This window comes from Cryptotermes secundus, unplaced genomic scaffold (assembly GCF_002891405.2).
Source record: "Cryptotermes secundus unplaced genomic scaffold, Csec_1.0 scaffold73, whole genome shotgun sequence".
Taxonomy (NCBI): Eukaryota; Metazoa; Arthropoda; class Insecta; order Blattodea; family Kalotermitidae; genus Cryptotermes; species Cryptotermes secundus.
The window spans coordinates 745,998-770,142 of record NW_019738871.1 but is presented as its reverse complement, the minus strand read 5'-3'; the positions used below and the strand labels follow the sequence as shown (position 1 = coordinate 770,142).

The following is a 24,145-nucleotide window of genomic DNA, read 5'->3' as shown; positions in this document are numbered from 1 at the left end:
CCGCCCATCGGTCTTTGACCTGTGAAGAGCGTCGAAACCGTTGCGAATTTTTTTTTGTTTCACTAGTTGTGGTAGACTTCCAGTAAACGTGGTCAGGCAGTTGTACTTTTCAGCCATATTGATCCTTAATAACAACGCACGAAGAGACCATAAATGGACTTTCCGTGTATGTTATGAACAGTTAATCAGATCTTGTATACCGACTACAAGTAGGGTTAATGTACTGCAAAGAACGCGGCTGTGAAGCTTGTTTATTACATTGTGCATTACAACAGATCCCCCCCCCCTTCTATAATGAAATTTTGCCTATCACAGTGGCCGCGCAATCTAAGACATAAACTGTCTTCGCCCGTTCGAACACTGGGGACGTAGGTTCAAATCCCACTCAAGGCGTGGATGTCTGGCTGCGTATATTCAGTGTTTGTGTTGTTCTGTGTGTAGGTAGCGGCCTTGTGACGCGCTGATCCCCCGTCCAAGGAGTCTTACCGGCTGAAAATCGCGGCCAAGGTCCAACAAAGCGCTATAGAGCCGGAGGGAGATAATGAAACTTTCCTTAAACAGAAATCCACCGCACATTTCACTTCCGAACGCCATTGTCCGAAATATCGACACGGAAATCCCCGTTACCGGTTGAATATGTCGGCGATGAGCGACGATACCAGCAAAACACACCCTTACCCCTCCTCTCCAGACGTCTGTTGTAAGTACTTTGTTGAAGAAAGCACTGTTCTGGGATTTGGCACCGTGTATATGTGGTGTTAACCGACGTTTCGGAGGAACGTATCGCCTCCATCTTCAGGGTAGAAGAAAAAATATAAGAAATCTGCAAGCGAAGAGGCGGTGAGAACCGGTAAAAGCGGACTTCGCTTGCAGATTTCTTATAGTTTTTCTTCTACCCTGAAGATGGAGGCGATACGTTCCTCCGAAACGTCAGTTAACACCACATATACACGGTGCCAAATGCCAGAAGACTGCTTTCTTCATAGTCACCGCCGTGAAAGCCTCAAATCTTACAAGTACTTTGTTGTTTGAGTCTGAGACGCTCTCTCTATACTATTTGCCTGAAATGACTCAGGGAAATCACGAAACCAGTCTCCGAGGTTCAAACTCGGGACCTTTGTGTGGACGCCTTCCGATCATTTTAATTCAGGATGCCAAATCATGATAGCCGTCGACTCATCAAGAGACACCGTATACATGAACGTTTTATCTTGTTTCCGTTATCTTAGCAAATGTTATGCCACCTGTCCGCTTCTGGTGGCCTGTGATTGCGAGTGTGCTCCTTGCGTTTGATGGTTTCATTGTGTGTCACTGTATCTGGCGAGCGGTGAGAAGATTACTGTTATTGTTGTTATTATCAATTTTATGGGCCTACTTTTTTTTATTTTGAAAAAAATAAAATTACGCGTATGAGGTCGCCATGTGTGAATCCCCACAACCAACTTTTGAATACCTGAACCAGTCTTTATGAAACTCGGTATGTATGTCCTGACACCTGAGCCCAACTCAACGGCGCACTTCATAAATCCCTGCCATCAGTCTGTGTGTCTGCGTTTCTGTGAATACATCCTAGTAACTTCTGAATGCCTGAACCAGTCTCTATGAAACTAGGCATGTATATCCTGACACCTGAGCCCATCTCAACGGCGCACTGCATAAATCCCTGCCATCAGTCTGTGTATCTGTGTATCTGTGAATCCCTCCTAGTAACTTCTAAATGCCTGAACCAGTCTCTATGAAACTCGGTATGTATATCTTGACACCTGAGCCCATCTCAACGGCGTGCTTCAAAAATCCCTGCCATCAGTCTGTGTGTCTGCGTTTCTGTGAATATCTCCTAGTAACTTCTGAATGAGCGGCCTCCGTAGTCAAGGGGTAACGTTCCCACCTCAAGACTCAAGGTCAAGGTACGCGGGTTGAAACCCGGCGGAGGTCATGGAATTTTTAAGGGCGGAAAAATTCAGGGAACAAGTCCTCCGGGAGGGACTTTAAGCCGTGGGTCCCGTGTCGTAGATTTGCGGCACGTAAAAGAACCTCATGTCTCTAGGAGACCTCTGAGCTAAATTTGACCAAAAAGTTTCCCGCCCAAAGTAGTTTCCAATGCCTCCGGTAGATGGGGGAAGTATTAGGTACCACTGCCAGAGGAGGGGAGACCTCTCTGACAGAAAGGGACTAACTATTAGATACCACTGCCAGTAGAAGGTTGGAACCTCGCTGGCAGAAAGGGGCTGATAGTAAGCACCAGTACCGGTAAGGTATGGAGACAGTAGAAATTAAAAGGGGGACGCACACTGGACCAATAACTGGGCTAAGTGCATGGGGAAGCCCACCCCCTCAATACTGAACTTCTGAATGCCTGAACCAGTCTCTATGAAACTAGGCATGTATATCCTGACACCTGAGCTCATCTCAACGGCGCACTTCATAAATCCCTGCCATCAGTCTGTGTGTCTGCGTATCTGTGAATCCCTCCTAGTAACTTCTGAATGCCTGAACCAGTCTCTATGAAACTCGGTATGTATATCCTGACACCTGAGCTCATCTCAACGGCGCACTTCATAAATCCCTCCCATCAGTCCGTGTGTCTGTATGTGTCTCCACCTATCGATGCTAGGCAACTGCTCGGTGAAAACGTTACCGTGGCAGCGAATACACACAATACAAGAACTTTTTAAGGCGTAACTTTCTATGCGGTCCGTGTCTTATCTGAGGGAAGTAGGCAATTAGTTCTTCCCAGAACTTCTTGCTATTATTGTATGGTTCCGTCAACTCAGTTATTTGTATAGATACAGTATAATTTCACTACATATTTCTGCCAGCATCAGGTATTAACGCAAATTGCATTCACCTTCAGCTCATCTGGGGCATTGTGCTACAAGCCGGAATGTTGCAGGATCGAATCCCGATGTAGTGGATTTTTTCAATTGACCTAACCCTTCCAGCCGCACTATGGCCCTGGGGTCGACTCAGCCTCTTAACAGATATGAGTACCAGGAATATTCCTGTGGGTAAAAGACGGCTGGCGCGTAAGGCTGACAGCCCTAACGCCAACTGTCAGCCGATTTTCTAGAAAATGTGGGAGCCTCAACGTCTCACAATTCTATGGACCTCCATGACCTGTTACAGGAATAACTTTACTCATTTTTTATCTTCAATTCATCTGTTGCTCTTCCCTACACTGGCCAATGTTTTTATTCTGGAATGATTTTCTAGTTGTATACTAATGTAGTGTCCTGTGTACTCTCGTCGTTAATAGTTATATAATTAAAAATATTAAAATGTCAATGTTGCGACGTCAATATGGGCGTCTCATGTGATTTATGGATGTTGAATAATGTTTTTATTTTGCTTCTTGATGGTCGTTGTAGGCTGACAACCTCACCGCCGTCTGGTGAACCGAAACATAGGTTGACTCTTAACAAACTACACGGTTCTCTATCCCAGAATATATAAATCTTCAACAATGAGCTCTGTCCGTTCCGTTGTTCTTTCTGGTATTTCCATCGACACGCAATTGTTAACACCTTACGATAACACATGACATCCTTGTATGTTTGAGATAAATTTCTTCCCTGAGAGTGTTTCGCTCAAGGCAACCAGTGTGTTACTCCACGTTCTGTTATCGTCCTAATGATGACGTCAACCATCGCAAAAATAACGCTTAATTTGCACCTGTTTGGCCTTCATTAACTTGGCCACCTGTATGACTAGCGTCTCTACTACCCACTTGCAATATATGCAAGTTTATCTTTGTTGCTTATCAGTTTCGCTGGTAAACAGCCCTACTCAGCGCTCGGTATCATGTGTTTTCTAGAGCAGGTGTGTGAATTGTTAGCCACGTGTAACGAGCCTGCTTCTTCTATTATCGGATTGACACTGATGTTTTGATTCTGTAAGAGATCTTCAGTCTTATCTGCTTGATAAGTGTCTCTGAGCCTCAACTTCAGTGTCCGTAACAGTGTAACCTTCGAAAAACGACTAGGTCTTTCAGAAGGCGTAGAAAATATAAGAGACTTAAACTTGGCTGTTGTCAAGCTTACGGCCGTTCATGTGACTAAGCTGCCGTTGTAGCATAAGTTACGTAAGATAGGCATGATCTGCTTTGCAAAGCCTGGACTGACAGAGGACTTGTGTCTAGTGCAAAGGAAGAATTTTCAGTAACACGTTATAAGTGCGATACGTACACTTGAAGAAAGACCAAGCATGTTCTTAAGAGACAAACCCATCTTCTCGTCAGAGAAGATGTTACATAAGGACTATGAAAGCAAAGGTTCAGTTACATAAAATATCTCTGGTCGTGAGTCTCAAGGTGCTTGACGCCAAGACGAACTGATTGGCGGAGGGCTGCGCCATCGCTCAAGCGTTTATTCTCTGGCTTCCCATCGCGGCGGCCCGGGTTCGATCCCGGGTCTGGTCAAGTGGGATCTGTGGTGGACAGAGTGGCGCTGGGGCAGGTTTTCTCCGAGTAGGTTTCCCCTGCCAATCTTCATTCCACCAGTTGCTCCACAATCACCCTCACCTATCATCTGGGGCTGGGACAGTAGGCCAGAAGTGGCCGCAGTACAAGGGACTTAGTCCCACCCCACTAGCAATACAAAAAACTGATTGGCGGTAAACCACCATTTGTAAAGTATTCGTATCTGACACTCTGCTGACCATTACCGTTGTTGGCAGGCACGCCGACAGAGAAACGGGTACGCATTTTTTGCAACTTTTCGTTGCGGAACCCCCTCCCCCCCACGAACATTTTAATTTCGACATTTTTAGTCTACTTTCATTAAAAAATTGAAGTACGCTAATGGGATTACCAGACTGCCTCTGTGGTCTAGTGGTCCCGGGTTCGATACCCGGCGCTATCAGATTTTATGAGACGTAGTGGGTCTGGAACGGGGTTCACTCAGCCTCGTGAGGATAACTGAGAAGCTGGTTCAAGGAGATAGTGGCTCCGGTCTAGAAAACCGAAATTAACAGTCGTGGGGATTCGTTGCACTGACGACGCGATCCGCTGAAGTTGGCACTAATTTCGCTGACAAGCGGAGGTCGCTCGGTCGGTATAGTTCGCTTGCGGACTCAAGAGTTTGTTTTTTGTTTTTTATGGGATTACCATACTGTGTCTGTGAATCCCCCTCCCGTTCATCTTTTGAATGCTTGAACCAATGTTTAAACTTGGTTTGTATATAATGACATCTGAATCTATCTGAACTCCGTACTTCACAAATCCCTCACATCAGTGTGTGTGTCTTTAAGTTTGTGTCCCTACGGTTTCTAGACAATGGTTCACCAAACACGTTCTTGTGGCAACGAATACACGCAACAGTAGGATAATTGATGGAGGAGTCGTTTTGCCTATGGTCCGTGTCGTATCAGAGAAGAGTCTGGGTGTATGTATCCCCCTATCGTTGCTAGGCAACGGCTCGGTAAACACATTTCCGCTACAACAAATAATTGTTGGAGGCGTCGTTTTCTGTGCGGTCCGCATATGAAAGGAAAGTAAGCGATAAGTTCTTCCAAGAACTTCTTGTATATTGGTCACATACGCCTGCTCGCAGATAAATTGATACATTTAAGCAGAGCCTCTCTTGACAAGCGTAGGATAGTCTGTGTGACAACGGCCGAAACATTGAAACGACCCAAGGATGAAAAGAAGAACGGAGAAACAATTCAGGCAGAAGGAAAATGAGAACAAGAGTAAAGCCAGAAAGAATGAAACGAGAAGGGACAGTGAGAAAGCAGGGGGATATGAGAAATGCCTACAAAATGTTAGCCTGAAGACCTGAAAGAAAAGGACAACTTGGGGGAGCTAGGCATAGATCGAAGGGTAATTTTAAATATGGTGTGAGGTCACGGACCGGACTTCATAGCGTCGAGTAGCGTAGGCTTCTGAACTAATCTACAAAACGTGGGGAGTGACCATCTGTTTCTCAACAAATGTTCTGGAATTAGGCCATTTCCTTATGAGACTGTGTGTGTGCGTGTTGGTCTGTTACGCGTCAGTCTGCAGTTAAAACGGACATGCGTATTACTTTGCTCGTGCTGTAACCAACTTCCACTGAATCCCCTCCTTCTTACATAATCGTGTGAATATCCTTGACAGTGTCTCCCAGTTATAGTATGACGCAAAAAAAAAAGGTGCCTTGTTGCAAACAAAGACTTTTAGCTTACTTTCCTAAAGTAGGCTTATGCGATCTACGTGCTGTCTGTGTCTGCGAATCCACCCTTCTATTAACTTTTGAATGCCTGAATGAATCTTTATGAAACTTGGTAATACAGAGGGACCCCAAAAATTTAAACACCGTTTCGCCGCCAATTTCTCTGACCTGCCATTCGATAAGGTGGCTCTGGCATTCATGTGACTAGCACCATCTTTTGAGAGAATATCACACTACAGATCCTCGGTCTATGTTCCTCCCTTAAAGTGAAGAGACCAAGTTTAATATCCGTACAGAATCACAGGCAAAGCTATAGTTCTGTGTATTCTAATCCCAATATAGCTGTAATAGTAGTTATTATTAAGGAACACTACATGGCCAGACAGTTAATACTACATAAGCCTTGCGGCTGGATTATATCGCCTTGAGGTCCTATGACGTTTCGGTAACCAGGTTTGCTGTAGTACGTACCGCCTGAAGACGACCAAAGGTAATCGAAAAGTGTGGTGTTTGGTAATCGTTAGCATATAGTAGGTCAACAGAAATTTACGTTGATGGTCATTTCAGTCCTGACACTAGCACACATCTATGCCTCCACTCCCCCATACGCCTTCATGGCGTAGTGCTTGCTTAGTTAGGCACAGGGACAGCTTTACCATTTATACACAACACGATGCAAAAAACTGAAGGAAAGGTAACAGTTTTCGAAATGAATTTCCAGGATTTATTCTTCTGTTTATTTCATCATGTTGTTAAAATCTGAAGGCGAATAGTAAGGGTACCCTTGTTCCTGTGGTGAATTAGGCACCAGGCCATGAAGACATGGGGCGTGGAGGTATAGCTCCGCGCATTCTTGACGTCACAACGTGAAGGCGAAAACCTGGGTGGACCCCAGAGCAAGTCTACTTGATGTTGCCTTTTCTGGGAATCTAACCCTGATTCTCCGGTCCCCCGTCCTTTAGCATAGTCATATTGAGTCACGCTGTAAATATTGAAGCTTTCCCAAATTATTTATAACACGCAGTATATGACTTCGGCACTGATTTTGGGCCCATGTCATGATAATTTATATTTAGTTTTGCGAGTATCTATGTTTACTTCTATGTCCGTTTCGTTACTAAACTATAGCATGATGTGTGCCGTCCCCCCACATGAAATGTTAATACCATAAATAGGTATCACAGTTCCCGTATGCAACCCTATCTACATGTCCAGCTTAGCTTTACCTGGTAATACAAGGCGAACCGCGTTGCTTGGCGCGCATTCCGGTTGCTATGCTTCCACAGTGTTGACCCCGTGACGCAATAGAGACTGTACGATTGACGGGTGACTTGCGTTCAGTCAGCCTGCGCTTGTTCTACTTGGCGAAGCATGTTCGCTGTTCGCTTACTGACACATTGCTGTCACCTCTAGTTACACAGGTAAAGCTATGTCAGTAGGCCCATAGGGTTGTGAGACGTCGAGGCTCCCACATTTTGTAGACAGTAGGCTCACAAATGCCGTGAGGTCAGCCTTACTCTCCGGCCGCGGTTTACCCTGAGGAAGATTCCACAGAAGGTGTTGAAACATGTACTAGCGGCCATTCAGTTGTTTGGTTATTTGTTATAGCAGTAGTAGCAGTAGTAGTAGTAGTAGTAGTAGTATGTAAAGACCAACAAGAGCAAGGAATGAGGCATATAAAGAAGCAAGAAGGAAAGCAGGCAAGATTTGCAGGAAAAGGAAACGGGCCTTGCTAAATGAGCAATTACTGCAACTGGAAGAAGACTTCAAAAATAACAAAACGAAAAATGCCATTGGTCGAATCAAATATATGAAAGAAGGTTTCAAACCAAAAACAGAATTTATCCGAGACAAAAAAGGGCTTCTAATAAATAATAAAACAGATTATGAATACATGGAAAGAATATTTTGAACAATTATTAAATCAAAATCAGAATATGGAAGATAACGAGAACAATGAAGAAGAAAATACAGATGATGGAGAAGGGGAAGAGGAAGAGATAATAGAGCCTCCAACAAAGGAAGAAGTGGAAGAAGCATTAAAGGAACAAAAACTAAATAAAGCACTAGGAGGAGACAACATACCAGCAGAATTATTGAAGGCAGGAGGACAAGAAGGAATAATATCACCCCACAGAATTATAAATAAAGTGTGGGAAGAAGAAAAGATACCAGAAAATTGGGGAAAGAGCACTATATGTCCCATATTTAAAAAGGGGGCTAAATTAACATGTAGTAACTATAGAGGTATATCCTTACTACCGACAGCATATACAATTTTAACAAGGATACTAAAAGAGAGACTGGATCCATATATAGAAAAAATAATAGGGGAATATCAATCAGGATTTCGACCCAATAGGTCAACAATAGACAATTTATTCACCCTGAGACAAATAACGGAGAAATGCTGGGAATTTAATATAGATATTTACCTATGCTTCATAGATTTTAAACAAGCATATGATACAATAGTAAGGAAGAAATTAAGGATGATTATGTCGACTTTTGGTATTCCAACAACACTAAGTAGAATAATTAACTTAACCATGACAGAAACAATCAATCAAGTTAAAATCCAGAACCAGTTAACGGAATGCTTTAAGACAAATCAAGGATTAAAACAGGGAGACAGTTTGGCACCATCACTATTTAATTTGGTAGTGGAATATATAGTTAGGAAATGTAGTGTAGACACAAGGAACACAACAGCGTATAAACAAACGCAAATAATGGCGTATGCGGATGATATTATTATAGTATCGAGATCCCTAAGAGCAATGAAGGAGATATATAAAGAAATAAAAACCATAGCAAAAACAACTGGCTTAGAGGAGAATGTAAATAAAACTAAAATGCTGATACACTCTAGAAGGAATTCAAGGCAAACTGGAGAAATTAACATGGAAGGGGATGGGATATAAATAGTTGAAGACTTCATATATTTAGGATCGAAATTCCACAAAGATGGAGAGGAAAATCATGAAATAACAAGAATAAAACTAGCGAATAATGCATATTTCTCGTTACTATCAATTTTTAGATCAAAGATATACACCGAGCATTTAGAACAAAAATACGTGTATATGAAACAATGATAAGACCGGTGCTTTATTATGGATGTGAGGGTTGGACGCTGAACAAGAAAGAGGAATCAGTCATCAGTTCTTTCGAGAGGAAAATCCTAAGACGAATTTATGGACCAATAAAAGAGAATGGGATATGGAGAATAAGATACAATGAAGAATTATACAAATTATAAAAGGAGCGAGAGATCTCAGTGACGATAAAGCTTAAAAGATTACAATGGGCTGGGCATGTACAAAGAATGGATAAGGAGCGTATCCCAAAGAAAATATTATACAGTACAATAGGTGGTAGGAGACGTGCAGGGAAACCAAGAACTAGATGGATTGATGCGGTGGAAGAAGATGCAAAGAAGTGAATGGGCGTAAGGAACTGGAAGAGAGCAGCGCAGGATAAAGAGGAATGGAGGGGCTTGATAAGGGAGGCCAAGGCCCGACATCGGGCTGTTGCGCCATAGAAGTAGTAGTAGTAGTAGTAGTAGTAGTAATAGCAGTAGCAGTAGTAATATAGTCTTAGCAGCCGTAGTAGTAGCGATAGTGGTTGTGATAGTAGTCTTAGCAGTAGTAGTAGTGATGGTAGTAGTATTTTCTAGCCTTTATTTATTCCGTTCTCCCTCCACTTCTGTTGTAGTGACTTGATTTGGGGGCATATGAAAGCTAAAATCGCAGCAAGGTGCCCCCCCCCATGCCGAGGGCAATTTTGAGATAATGAGCCGCCAAGCGATCACTGATGCCGGCCTCGGTATCCGAGGTCGTTTGCTGTGTATATCGAATTCAAATGTAGTGTTGAACATGCATTTTCTTTCCACGTGTCTGGATATCACAGTTAAATTATGAGGAGAAGGTTATATTTGCATAGTGTTATCTCGTGTTGCGTAGTAAGTCCGGCGAAACAGCGTGAAATGCAGTCACGGCATATACTGTATTGTCACAAAATGGGCCATGTCTTTCAACGCTTTAGTGTCATCTTCAGATCCTGTCAAAGATTCGAGTGTAAACAATACATGGGTCTGTACGTTTAATTATAATTTTGTTTAATTTATCTATTAAGGCTTACCAAGAACTTTAACCATTAGACATGTTACATGTTATAGTAGAGTTAGTATTGTGACATGACGGCTGAAAGCCGGAATAGCGTAACGAATAAAAGGGGCCATTGCTAGGCAATGGTGAGGAAGATTCCTGATACTCATTTCTCTTAGAGGCTGAGTCGACACCAGGGCCATAGTACGACTGGAAAGATTAGGTCAATTGAAAAAGTCCACATCATTGGTACTTGAACCCGCGATCTTCCGGCTAAGGTGGCATATACTGTTTTTTTTATTTCGTGCATCCTGTTGTGTTATTATATACAATTTCTTTATTAGCCTTGACCTTTATATTATTGTGTTGTGACGGACTCTAATAAAGAAATTGTAAGTACTACTGTTCTTCAAAGGGGCACGCGGTAGCGTAGTTGGTTGAGGCACTATGCTACAAGCCGAAAGGTCGCGGATTGGAGTCCCGATGAGGTGGATCTTACGTAATCTTTCCAGCCGCACTATGGCCGTGGGGTCGACTCAGCCTCTAACAGAAATGAGTACCAGGAATCTTCCTAAGGGTAAAGGGCGGCCGGCCGGCGCGTAAGCCTGACAACCTTGCCGTCATCTGTGAGCCGATTGTCTAGAAAATGTGGAAGCCTCGACGTCTCACAACCCTATGGGCCTCCACGGCCGGTGACAGGGATACCTTTACCTTTTTCGTTTTTATTGTTCTTCAAAATGTTGGTATTCCTGATTGCGGTATATAAAGATGCCGGAAGTTGTCAGCGTGAGAGCGGAAGTGAGTGAGAGTGAGTGCCAGCGGACTCACTCCTCAGTAGATAGGGAGTGACCAATAGTAATCAGGTCGAAGAGGAGGCCCCATCTCAGAACGCATAGAAGTCTACAGGAACAAAAATCCTTGCTTATGGTGCCCGAAACCAAGCATGGCTGTGCTGGCTTGGGCCAGCAGCAGTTTACTGGGCTGGAAAGTGATTTTGAAGCCTATACAATCTGTAAGCAAGCGAACTGACAAGGGAATCCGAATTATAAGAAGGTTTGTGCCAGAGTGTGGCAGTGCAGCCGCACTCAGCTCGCTGGGAACAGCCGATATTTAAAGGAAACACACCCGCCACCTGTTGCACAACTCGATTAGCCGTCACATGACAAGATGTCGATGTGTCCTGCCTTTCATGTTATCCCCCGTGCTTAAAGGAAGCTGATAACCCCGCAAAGCACAGTGCTCCCTATATGTACCACTTACTTTGGCATCGACGCGTTCTGCACATGCCCACAGCGTCTCGTATGATTCTTACAGCAAACAGCCAATATTTCGTGAGCCGGTATAACGCCTGGCTACGTAATGGACGGCAGGGATTCGATTCCTGGCTGCTGCTTTACTCCGTGACGTTCAGACCGGCTCTGAGCCCCAACCAACCTCCTAGTCAGTGGGTACCAAGGGATCTTTCCTCTTTCCCCGGGAGTAAAGCGGCCAGGGCGAGACGCTGACCGCTCACCTCCGCCTAGTGCCGAGAAATGAGAATGTTACGAGGGAGAGTCAGTAAATAGGTCACAAAAGGAAGTAAAGCAGCTGTAATGGATGTAATTGGTTTTCTGTACGTATCACTAGGTAGCAGCACAATCCAGATTCATTACCGGCTGGTTTTATAGGCTAAATGGCGACCGTGCTTGTGGGGTGTACCACCGAAGAGCGAAGGTGGCTGAGACTTCTATGCTTTGGGTTTCGACACACTGGTAAAGCGATGGGACAAGTGTATCAGCGTTGGTGGAGGCTATGTCGAGAAACAAATGTTTGTTTTTGTTTTTCAGTTTCGAATATCACACGTTTTACGTTTTATATCTGTCTGTGACCTGTTTACTTACTCTCCCTCCTACATTCCTCCTTGCGTCTTCATGGCGTCGTGCTTAAATGAGTAAGCACAAGGATAACTTTACCTTCCTATTGGAAGAGGCATCAGCTGGACTACATCCTTGTGAAACATCGATTCAGAAACAGTGTGAAGGATGTGAAGACGCTTCCTGGGGCAGACATTGACTCTGACCACAACTTGCTGGTTGCCAAGTTCCGAACCAGGTTGAAGAAAATTATAGGATTTCGAAAGCGCAGACCCAGATGGGATTTGGAGAAGTTATATGCTCAAAGACAAAGCGTGCAAGAGACTCTAGAAGAGAAACTCGGTGCAATTGAAGGTGAAAGCGGAAATGCTGAAGCGCAGTGGAACGATATAAAAGAATGCATGTTAGATACTATCAGTGATTTGGTAGGTAAAGTTGGGAAGATAGCAAGAAAACCATGGGTTACACAGGAGATGATGAGTAAAATGGAGGAGCGAAGGAAATGGAAGAATGTCAACAATGAAGAAGGCAGGAGGAAATACAGGAGACTGAGGAATGAATTGAAAAGAGCCACGGACAGGGCCAAAAAGGAATATCTTGAGAAGATATGTAATGAGATTATGGAATTTCAAAGAACAGGCCGTTATGATTTGATGTACATGAAGACAAAAGAACTAGGATGGAAAGAGAATCATGGGATTCAAAATGTTGGCATCGAAGACTCCCAGGGGAATAGAATAGTAGATCAGAGGCAAGTGCTGAAAATTTGGGAAAATTATATTTCAGAACTATATGATCGACCTAATCGGCCAGAAACCTTAGAAGTTGAACCGGAAGAAGAAGTAGATACAGACGAGAAAGGACCATATATTTTACAAAGTGAGGTGGAAAAAGCTATCAAGGAAATGAGGAAGGGAAAGGCTACAGGAGATGATGATGTACCTGGAGATGTGCTCAAGTTACTGGGAGAAGGTGGTTTGAAAACACTGACAAAACTAATGAACACCATATATGAAAGTGGAGAGTGGCCCAAGGACTTTACAGAAGTTACAATGATTGCCTTAAAGAAAAAGACAAAAGCTACAAAATGCAGCGACCATCGCACAATAAGTCTTATTGCACATACAGCAAAGATAATAGCAAAGATACTTAAAAGAAGAATTGAAAGGAAAATAGAGGATGTACTTGGAGAAGATCAGTTTGGATTTAGAAGAGGAAAAGGAACCAGGGATGCAATTGGGATGATGAGAATTATAGCGGAACGAACTTTGGAGATAGATGAAGAACTGTGTGTTTGCTTCATAGACTGGCAGAAGGCATTTGACCGGGTAAACTGGACCAAATTAATGCAGATCCTGAAAGAAACAGGTATCGATTGGCATGAAAGAAGATTGATTAGCAAATTGTACATGGATCAGAAAGTTAGAGTACGACTGGACAGGGGGGAGACAGGAAGTGTGCAGATTGGAAGAGGAGTTCGACAAGGATGCTGTTTATCACCAATTCTGTTCAACTTGTACAGCGAATGCCTTACCAAGGAAGCTCTGGATGGGCTCGGTGACTTCAAAGTAGGAGGGCAAATTATTCAAACTGTGAAATATGCAGATGACCTTGTGTTAATGGCTAAGGAAGAAACTGTGCTACAGGGCATGATTGATAGACTAATTGAAATTGGAAGGTGCTATGGCATGGAAATGAATGTGGAGAAAACAAAAGTAATGAAAATTTCGAGACAACCAACCCCAGTCACAATAAAGATAGACCAAAAACAAGTGGAGAATGTGAAATGTTTTAAATATTTGGGTAGCTTGTTAACAGATGATGGAAGGTGTACTTGTGAAATTAAATCCAGGATTGCCATGGCAAAAGCTGCATTTAGCAAGAAGAAGAATCTTTTTACCAGCAAATTGGACTTAAATTTGAGGAAGAAACTAGTGAAATGCTACATTTGGAGCATAGCTCTGTATGGGGCTGAAACATGGACACTTAGGGCAGTAGATCAGAAACATCTGGAAAGTTTCGAAATGTGGTGTTGGAGAAGAATGGAGAAGATCAGTTGGACCGATTATGTGAGAAATGAAGAAGTGTTAATTAGAGTCAGTGAGCAGAGGAATATCCTACATGAAATAAGAAAACGGAAGGCTAATTGGATTGGTCATGTTTTACGCAGAAACTGCCTTCTAAAAGAAGCTATCGAAGGAAAGATAGATGGGCGGATAGAAGTGACAAGAAGACGAGGAAGAAGACGTAAGAAGATGCTGGATGACCTTGGGGACAGAAGAGGATACTGTCATTTGAAGGAGAAAGCTCTAGATCGCATTAAGTGGAGGAATTGTTTTGAAAGAGACTGTGGACCTGTCGTCTTGACATTACTGATGATGGACATATTAAGCATTTTCGATGCTGGAAGGAATATGTTTTCAAATGCGACATCTTTCTCTCAGCGTTACAGAAACAAGCTGTTTGTCCCTATTCTGAGCCTACCTTCCGAATGAAATGTGTTTATTTCGGTATATATACGCTTGAATCACCGCCAAATTCTTATTTTTGTTGTGACATGACGCCTGAAGATCAGAATATTGGAACAAGAGGAAGCGGCTGTAGCTAGACAACGGCTCGGTAAGCATGTTTTCGCAGCAACGAATCAACAGGCAACAGTAAAGAAACTGTTGGAAGTGATGTCAGTCTTGTTGCATTGTTAGCAGCCATTACCTCGCAACGACAAACAAAACTTAATGTGCTGTAGTTGTAATCTGTAGGTAAAGTTGTCCCTGTACTTAATTAATTAAGCACCGTGCCATGAATATGTATGGGAGAGTGGATGTAAGGCTCCACCATTCTTGACCTCGGCACTAGATGGAGGTGAGTGGTTAGATTCACGGCCCCGCCCCTTTATCCCCGGGGAAAGAATCTTCCCAGTATCCATTAAATGGGAGGCTGGGTATGACCCAATAGGGGTCTGGTCGCATTGGTGAATACAAAAACAGAACTTGTCTCTGCCTGGAATTAAACCCCTGCCGTCAAGCCCGTCGCTATACCGACTGAGGCATTCCCGCTCACCATTAATACGAGTATATCGTTCTTAAGAGTGTGTAAACAATGAGAATGTTGTTAAGTTATTCGTAGTTACGAGTTATAAGCGTTCAGTAAATCCAATTATCAGTCCAAACCCCGTGCCCAGTCACTAACACGTGACGGTATGGTTAAAATGAGCTGGGAGTATCGAAAGTCAGTGGTTAGTAACAGCTAATAACTTTCGTTGGGTAAATGTAAGAATGTAATGCCAACCCCCGTTTCTGTTGCCGGATGTATTGTTGGGCTCATGTCCGTGTGTATAATACAGGATATTTGTATTCAGATATTACTCAATAATAATTACATTTTGATGAACCATAATGGCCGAAACATAAAGCCAAAACTTTTACTTCTATTCAATAACTAACATTTGAAGGACTTGTGTTACTTATTTATGTCTTCATTACGTAATTTTCTCCGCCATCCTTGAGTCACTTCCTCTGGCTTTAACCCGAATACTTTCGCTCCATCGTTTAAGTGTATATTTTATTCATATCGCGTTCATAAAATTTTCTGTTTGTTGCAGGTAAGTAAAGCTGGTTTGCTGACTTCCAGTTGACCTGCCCGTGTGGGAACATACTTATTCTCCGTGGCCACCTTTTCTGGTACGCAATAGAGATAATTGTTAAGAAGTTAGTTACCATTTGATACTAGGTTAATGTAATAGTTTAACCACTGACGTCAATTATGTCAGCTCTTGTTAATGTTATGTCTCAACTGCCAGCCGCCCTATCCTTGAATAGGCCCTTCTTGGCTCCTATGTCCTGTCTCTTGACTTCTTTCCATCTCTCATTGGTTCACTGAAGGGCTATTAAAAAAGAAGGTAAAGCTATCCCTGTAACAGGCCGTGGATACCCATAGGGTTGTGAGACGTCGAGGCTCCCACATTTTCTAGACAGTCGGCCCACAGATGGCAGTGAGGTTGTCAGCCTTACGCGCCGGCCGTCGTTTTCCTCCAGGTACAGTCCTCGTACTCACTTCTGTTAGAGGCTGAGTCGACCCCAAGGACATAGTGCGGCTGGAAGGATTGTCAATTGAAAAAACCCAGTGATCTCATCGGGAATCGAACCCGCGACCTTCCGGCTTGTAGCGTAGTGCCTCAACTAACTAGGCTACCGCGTGCCCTGTTGAAGGGCTATTATTTACCCCAATCTCTGTATTGTTAGAAATGTATCTTCATGATCAAACATTAAGCCCTGTAGTCTGGGAGATACATAGGTAGACATATTTTGGTCGGAAACCGGAAAAGGAAGAGACAGTTGCGGAGACTTAGGTATAGGCGTCAGGATGTTACAAGAAGTCCTGGGAAGAACTAATAATCTACATGCTGAGTATTTTATACGACACGTACCGCGTAGTAAACACCGCGTCCAGCAATTCTTCCATTGTTACATGTATTCATTTAGTGTGGTGTGTCCTTTATTGCTTGTGTAGTTTTGTCTGCTGTTTTGTTTGAGTGGTGTGTTATTGTGGTATCACTGCCACCGGTTTTGTTTGAGTGGTGTGTTATTGTGGTATCACTGCCACCGGGTAAAAACCCGTTTGCAGTTTTACTTCGGCTTGCTTGGGTGTTTCCAGTTTTGCTTTGTGTGGCATGCCTTTTCTTGCTGGGTTTTATTTCAAGGACCTTATTTTGGAGATGGCTTCTCTTGGGTATGTTAATTTGGTTGGGTTTTTATTATTATTTGTTTCTACGGGGTTAACTGTTTGTTACTCCTTTCGTTTGTTTTATTATGTATTTTGTGGCGATTTTAATTTGTCCTCTTTTTATAGCATTGGTGATGATAGTCCTATGATGCCGCAGGAACGTATTTACTAAACCCTTGCCTGATGTTTAATTTTTTATGCGGTCCGTGTCGTATCAAGGAGCCTTATGCGATCACCGTGCTGTCTGTATGTCCTCCCCCCCCCCCCGTTTTTATGCTGTCCGTGTTGTATGAGAGGAAAGTGGGCGGTAAGTTCTTCCCGGAACTTCTAGGAATGGATCTCAGAGAACAGGATACGGGCGCTGGCATTGATTCATACGCCTCGGGAAACGGACGATTAGCAAGCTCAGGGCCCGGTAGTGAACCTCGCTAAGAAGGACATTGCTCCATGCAGTTAGCTAATTAGTGTCATTGCAACGAAGAGGTAAGGTTTTGCTGTAAGAGATGTGTTTCCTGTAGCTGGAGGCAGGCTCATGCTTCAGCCTACCGAGGGGGGAGGGGAATAAAAGGAGGCGTATGAGCTCACTTTTCTGTCTGTCTTGTGTTTCCATCTGTATATCCGCCTCCTGATTTTTGTTATAAGCCTTATGATATCACCTTCCGTCTGTGTGTTTGGTTTTCTCTGTGGCCCGTGTTATGTCAAAGGAATGAACTTATAGTGTATGTTATGAGATTATCTTGCTGTATGTATGCCTAGGTATTCTTCCATATTTTTAGGCTTATGATATCACATTGCTGTCTGTGATCCCCCATTTTTTGTTTTCTGTGCGGTCCGTGTTGTCAGAGGAATGGACTTATTGTGTATGTTATGAGATCATTTGCTGTGTATGTCTGTGTGTTCTTCCCTATTTTTTAGGCTTATGGGGTCGCCTTGCTTTCCGTGTCCCTACGTCGTTGCTAGGCAACGGGCCGTCTATTTGTCTCCTAACATTTTCTATGCGGTCCGTGTCATATCGAAGGAGAAAGTAAGCCAGTATTCCCAGAACTTCTTGTTTCACTGTTCTCGTTACTGCGATTGCTGAGCTGAGGTGCTTCTACCGTGAAGATGGAGGCAGCACGATCCTCCAAAACATCTGTAAATCTGTACCAGAGTATACTGCGTCACATCACAGAAGAGAGCAATCTTCATAGTCGTCACAGTGAGGAACTCGGATCTTACAAACCGGTATTAAATTATCGAAATTGCTCCTACTCTTCTGCAACACGCCTCGCTGTTTCTTGTGCCGTTTTTGCTATGCGGTTATGTCATACTTGGTGGGCTACTCAACTTTAATAATTAATGATAAATGGCCTGGGGCTTAAAAACTCTTTAGCGTATTTCCTTTTTATGAAGTGTAATTAATTGGTGGAATCCCACTCAGGGCATGGATGTTTAGTTTGTGTTTGTGTACAGGTAGAGGCCTTGCGACGAGCTGATCACCCGCCCAAGGAGTCCTACCGAATGTGTAAGATCTAGAAGAACAGAAGTGAACGGAGAAGTTCATGGACGTAGGCCTAGGCCCACTGGGGCTGTAATGCCAAGGGAAAAAAATTAATTGGTAGGCAATGAGGTTAAAAAGGCCGCATTCCTTCTAATTCACGCTAATTATCTATTCGCATACATTTCTTCTGTCTGTTGTCCAGTTCACTTGACCTCATTTCATTGCATAGTATAGCGTGTAGTACCCTCGCTATGCATCGACCGTGAAATGGCAGTTATACCAGACCAATTTCTCGGCAACGGCTCGGGAAATACGTTCCCGCGGCAACGGTTACGTATGCAACGAGAATAAATTGTGTTGTCTACGCGGTCCGTGCTTAGGAGTTATAAAGAAAAGAACTGGAACAACCAAGTCAGTTGATAGTTGGCAGTTCTATACGGAACTTGAGCACGAAAGCAGAGGAATAGCCGTTGTTAGAAGCTTTTACCAGGAAACGTCTAATGAAGACACTGCAGGATGGAAAAGACTTAGCGTGTGCTGTAGTGATTTGTAAAGCGTGGAGATTAGTGATGGCGCTGTAAATGCTTGTAGTTACGAGTCGTGTGTATAAGTGGCCAATAAATCGAGTCACCAATCCAAACCCCGTCTATAGTCACACTCCATACTACGTCACAATATCTTTTAGGTTACTTCACGGCGCTAACAGTTATACAGACAGTGTGGCATCGGTTGGTATGATAAAATTGATGAATTAGAAAGGATATGGAAGGAACTGTTATGGCCTAAACGAGATATTGTCTCGCCATTAGCGTGTAGGGACCCAGTGAATGCTGGCCGGTGTCCCAACCGAGATTTCAATTCAGTATATCCTAATTATAAGTGCAGGGCGTTACAGCTACACCAGCTTGTTAGGTTTCATTGCATTTAAACTGATATCTTCCAACCTGTAAAGCGAAATGGTAACGCATTAGCGTAGAAGTTCTCTTTAAGTTCGATACCACAACTGTACTGGGCGTTTTCCATTGCCTGACGGATATTTAATAGTATTTTGAAATGTTTATTGTGCTCTCCTGGACTTTGACGCCGTATATTCTCGTAGGTGGTTACCTCTTTCGGTGACACCCGCTGCTTCCATTTTTGGGGTGTAAAAGATATTACTGCTGTAGGAACCTGCAGAATCATATACGAATTTTGTGCTCGGCTGTCCGATTTTCAGACGGTTCGTTGCAGCTATATCTATTATCACCATAGAGCAGAACTCGTTTTAAGAGGGTTCACTGCCGTGTTCACAAGAGCCTTCCACTAGCCCCTGTCCTGAGCGAGATCAATACAGTCCATACCACCCCATCCTAATTTTCTTTTAAAATCTACTTTAGTCCTCCCACCTACGTCTATATCTTCCTAGTGGACTCTTTCCTTCTGGATTTTCCACCAAAACTGCCTCTGCATTCATCTTCTCCGTCATGCGCGCTACATGCCCTGCCCACCTCATCCTCCTTAACTTGATCATTCTAATTATACTTGGAGAAGAGCACAAGTTATGAAGCTCCTCATTATGCAGTTTTCTCCAGCCTCCTGTCACTTCATCTCTCTTCGGTCCAAATATTCTCCTCAAACACCCTCAGTCTGTGTTCCTCCCGTAATGTAAGAGGCCAAGTTTCACACCCATACAGAACGAAAGGCAGAATGATAATTTTGTATATTCCGAAGAAAGCAGTCTTCTGGGATTTGGCACCGTGTATATGTGGTGTTAACGGTGCCAAATCCCAGAAGACTGCTTTCTTCATAGTCACCGCCGTGAAAGCCTCAAATCTTGTATATTCCGATTTGCACATTTTTAGACAGCAGACGAGAAGACAAAAGGTTCTGGACTGAATGGTAGCAAGCATTACCCAAGTTCACTCTCTTCTTAATTTCCTCCTGAATCATGTTTTGATTTGTTATTGTCGTTCCCAGATATATCTGAACTGTGCCACATTTTCAAAACGTCTGTTTCCTATCTTTATGTCATGATTTTGCCCTGCATTTTGGTGACGAGACAGTAACATATACTTTGTTTTCTCTGGGTTTACTTCTAGATCAACCTCCTTACTAGCTTCAATTAAAGTTTGTGTGTTTTTCTTTATGGTATCTACCACATCATCCAGTACATTCACATCATCGGCACAGACCAACAGCTGATGTGCCTCATTTAATTTCAGTCCCACCTGGTTTCCCTGTACATTGCTAGTGGCGTTAAAGCATCTCCTTGTTTTAGATCATTTTGAATAGGAAACGTTTCAGACAAATGTTTACCTGTCCGAGCCTTACTGTAGGTTTCAGTTAAACACATTTTAAATAGCCTAATATTTTTCATGCGTACCCCAAACTCTATGAGAATATTGTACAACACTTTCCTCTTAACTGTAGGCTCCTCGTAGGCTGTCACACCAGACAACAGCAATATCGTAACGAACACACCTCTCAGTGTCATTACAGCGTTCCCTTGTAGTTAGATGCCTGTTGCATCTTTCATGAACGCTTTGACTTTCAGCCGGTGATGTTTGCAGCTGATAGCGCTCACTGTGACTTGAATGCATGAAAGTCCGGTGCATGTCAACGTATGACCGAGATCATGGTTTGACAACACTCAACAGGAGCGCGCTCTCTCCTACGTCAGATTCAAGCGCTGACAACGGAAGTCAATTACTTATCGATGCATTTATTAATGCAGAGCCGATATAACAACGGGCTACGGGCTGGGCGGCCTGGGTTTAATTCCCGGCAGGAGCAAAAGATTTTTTTATTCCTTACCGCGTCCAGACAGTACTTGGTTGAGGCACTATGCTACAAGCCGGAAGGTTGCGTATCCAAGTCCCAATGAGTTCACTGAATATTTTTTTTCAATTGACCTAACCCTTCCAGCCGCACTGTGGCCCTGGGGTCGATTCAGCCTCTAACAGAAATGAGTACCAGGAATCTTCCTGGGGCTATAGTGCGGCCGGCACGTAAGGCTGACAACCTTACCGCCATCTGTGAGTCGATTGTTCAGAAAATGTTGGGCCCTTAACGTCTGACAACCCTATGGGCCTCCACGGCCTGATACAGGGATAATTCGCGAAATTTTTATAGTGGGGTGTGGAGTCCAGTTGGGTCCACTCGGCACGGCGGCCACTGATTGGCCTATTGTACCTGCCCCGGGTGATTATGATGATGGAGAATTTGGTGGAATTCAGATTGGCAGGGGAAACCGAAGTACTCGGAGAAAACCTACCCCAGCGCCACTTTGTCCACCACAAATCCCCCTTGACCAGACCCGGGATCGAACCTGGGCCGCTGCAGTGGGAAGCCAACCACTGACCGCTTGAGCTATGGCGCGGCCTTGTTACAGGGATAGTTTACCTTTAACTTACCGCGTCCAGACCGGCTCTGGGGCTCACCAAGCCTCCTATCCAACGGGCACCAGAGGCTCTATCTGGGAGTGAAGTTGATAAGTCTCCATCTAGTGCCGAGGTCAAGAAAGTGGATCTACACATCCATTCCCCCATACGTCTTCATGGCGTAGTGCTTAATTAGTTAAGTACAGAGATAAATTTATATTTGACCTTACATTATATTAATGTTGTCGCTAGATGGTGTCGCTTTCATTGTTGGAGCATGTCCCACAGACCAGAATATAATTTACTTAATTAAGAATAACTTAACCTCTTTAGTGATTAAAAATTTAATTACATTAACAAGCACGAGAGTTTTATAAGATTACAGTTCCACCCTATAAAAAAAATGTTTGGCCTAGTTTAAGATATCGTGTAATAAAGTGAGTGTTCACATTACTGTGAGCTAGATCACCTGCGTTACATTATCGTCACTGACTTCGGTGGTACTGCGTAGGTATCGGGTATGGCGCCGCTAATTCTGCTCTGGGTACAGAGTTCTGTTTCACTGGGTGTTGAGATGGCCAGACCGGTCTAGGAACTCGAGATTAATGGCCGTGGGAATCCGTTGCGCTGACCACGTGACACCCTCTGTTCGCAGAAGTAGGTACTAACTTCGCCGACGAGCGGCGGTCGCTCAGTCGGTATAGTTCGCTTGCGGACTACAGGCCACGGATTTTTTAGGCGGCCAGAAGAAAGGCGAAGCTCACATCGAACTTCGTAATTTTTATAATGGTACGAGTTTCCTAAAGTAACCCACTGCCGTTTCCTTCCCAATTCATTGTTCGTGAATTATTCGACCATTTGACTGTACGTAATATGTGCTGCTGACTGCGCCTTTAAATAAGCTGTCTAAATAAACGAGAAGTTCTGGAAAGAACCATTCGCCTACTTTCCTTTGATACGACATGGATCGCTTAGAAAACGAACAGATAAGGGGGGACACAGCAAGGTGAATTCAGCCTTCTTTCGTTTTTACAAGATAACGAAAACAAGCTAGTAAACATTTATAACACGACTAGTAAAGGCAGCCATTGGACACAATCATGAGCAGTTGTGTCAACGTTTTGGCCTTTTTATTATTATTATTATTATTGCTAGTGGAGTGGGACTAAGTCCCTTGTGCTGCGCCCACTTCTGGCCTATTGTACCAGCCCAAGATGATAGGTGAGCGTGATTGTGGAGCTATTGGTGGAATGAAGATTGGCAGGGGAAACCGAAGTACTCGGAGAAAACCTGCCCAAGCGCCACTTTGTCCACTACAAATCCCACTTGACCAGACCTGGGATAGAACCCGGGCCGCCGCGGTGGGAAGCCAGCGACTAACCGCCTGATCCATGGCGCGGCCCCACGTTTTGGCCTCACCACGGGTTTCCATATGGCACGTTTTGATGTTCCCCACCCTGCTCCAGCTAGATCTTCCAAGTTTCCGGTGTTTCCACACAAGTATTACGGCATGCAGAGCCATTTGCTAAGTAACAGTGTGCAAACAGGCGACACTGCAACAGCCATTGCTAGGGAACAGCTCCATGGACACATTGTTTCCCCAGCAATGAGGTAGCTCACAATCGAAGAGATGTTTACTGTGTGGTAAGGAGCCAAGGACTAGCTGCCATTGTGAGAGTGTCCTGAGACGGTAGTTAGAAAAGTAGGAGGTTAGCGAGATATGGCCGCAAGCCTGCGAGGACGTGAGCCCGGAAGCAGAAGACCGTGACTGAGAAACACTAGTTGTGTGTTCAAGTGCCCAATAATTCCAATTACCAAACCAATTTATAGTTACTTATCACGTGACAATATTCTTTATGCCCACCCCATCTTGGCTTCCTCATAAAACTAGATCCCGTGCATCACACATTTTTATGACAAATGATTGAGGTTTCTAACGCGCAATTAGCGACATAGCACCAAGCCGACCGACGTGATTGTAACGCTGGAGACTTTTAGGAAAGTACTGGGTTCGAATCTCGGAAAGGGAATCTGCTGACATCCGTGGTTTTCGCCTTAGTTTTTCTCCAAGCACATTCTGGATATCCCGTGTTTGTCAGCGTCGTAAAAGGAACTACGTAAAAGCAGCTTAGCGTTTGATATTTGCGATAGGGAGATAAGATATACGTCATAAAATATGGAACACTTTTCATCGGAACTTTGTGCTTTGTAAGAAGCTGTACCAATGACATTGCCGGCTGACCTCTAAACGACAACAGACAATACTTTCGTACGCCCAGAACTAGCCTGCTGTTAATACATTAGGTTTTCGCAATTCGCTCCTGTGACCAGCGCTCAGAACAATAGCTGGGTTTTGTAACATAACTCAGTGGCGTGGGACTAAATCCCTTGTACTGCGGCCACTTCTGGCCTATTGTACCAGCCCCAGATGATATGTGAGGGTGATTTTGGAGTAATTGGTGGAATGAAGATT

General features: G+C 43.7%; 1 protein-coding gene across 9 annotated transcripts in view; it reads left to right on the top strand.

Moving 5' to 3' along the window:
- Positions 1 to 24,145, top strand: part of LOC111871062 (phosphatidylcholine:ceramide cholinephosphotransferase 2) — a 151,409-nt gene that overhangs the window by 93,526 nt on the left and 33,738 nt on the right. For 3 of the 9 annotated variants that reach the window (XM_033754089.1, XM_023863822.2, XM_023863823.2), the window contains one exon: positions 15,713 to 15,791. The exons of the other annotated variants lie outside the window; for them this stretch is intronic. The gene's annotated coding sequence lies outside the window, so the exon portion shown is untranslated. The remainder of the gene's footprint in view (positions 1 to 15,712; positions 15,792 to 24,145) is intronic. 9 annotated transcript variants of the gene reach the window in all.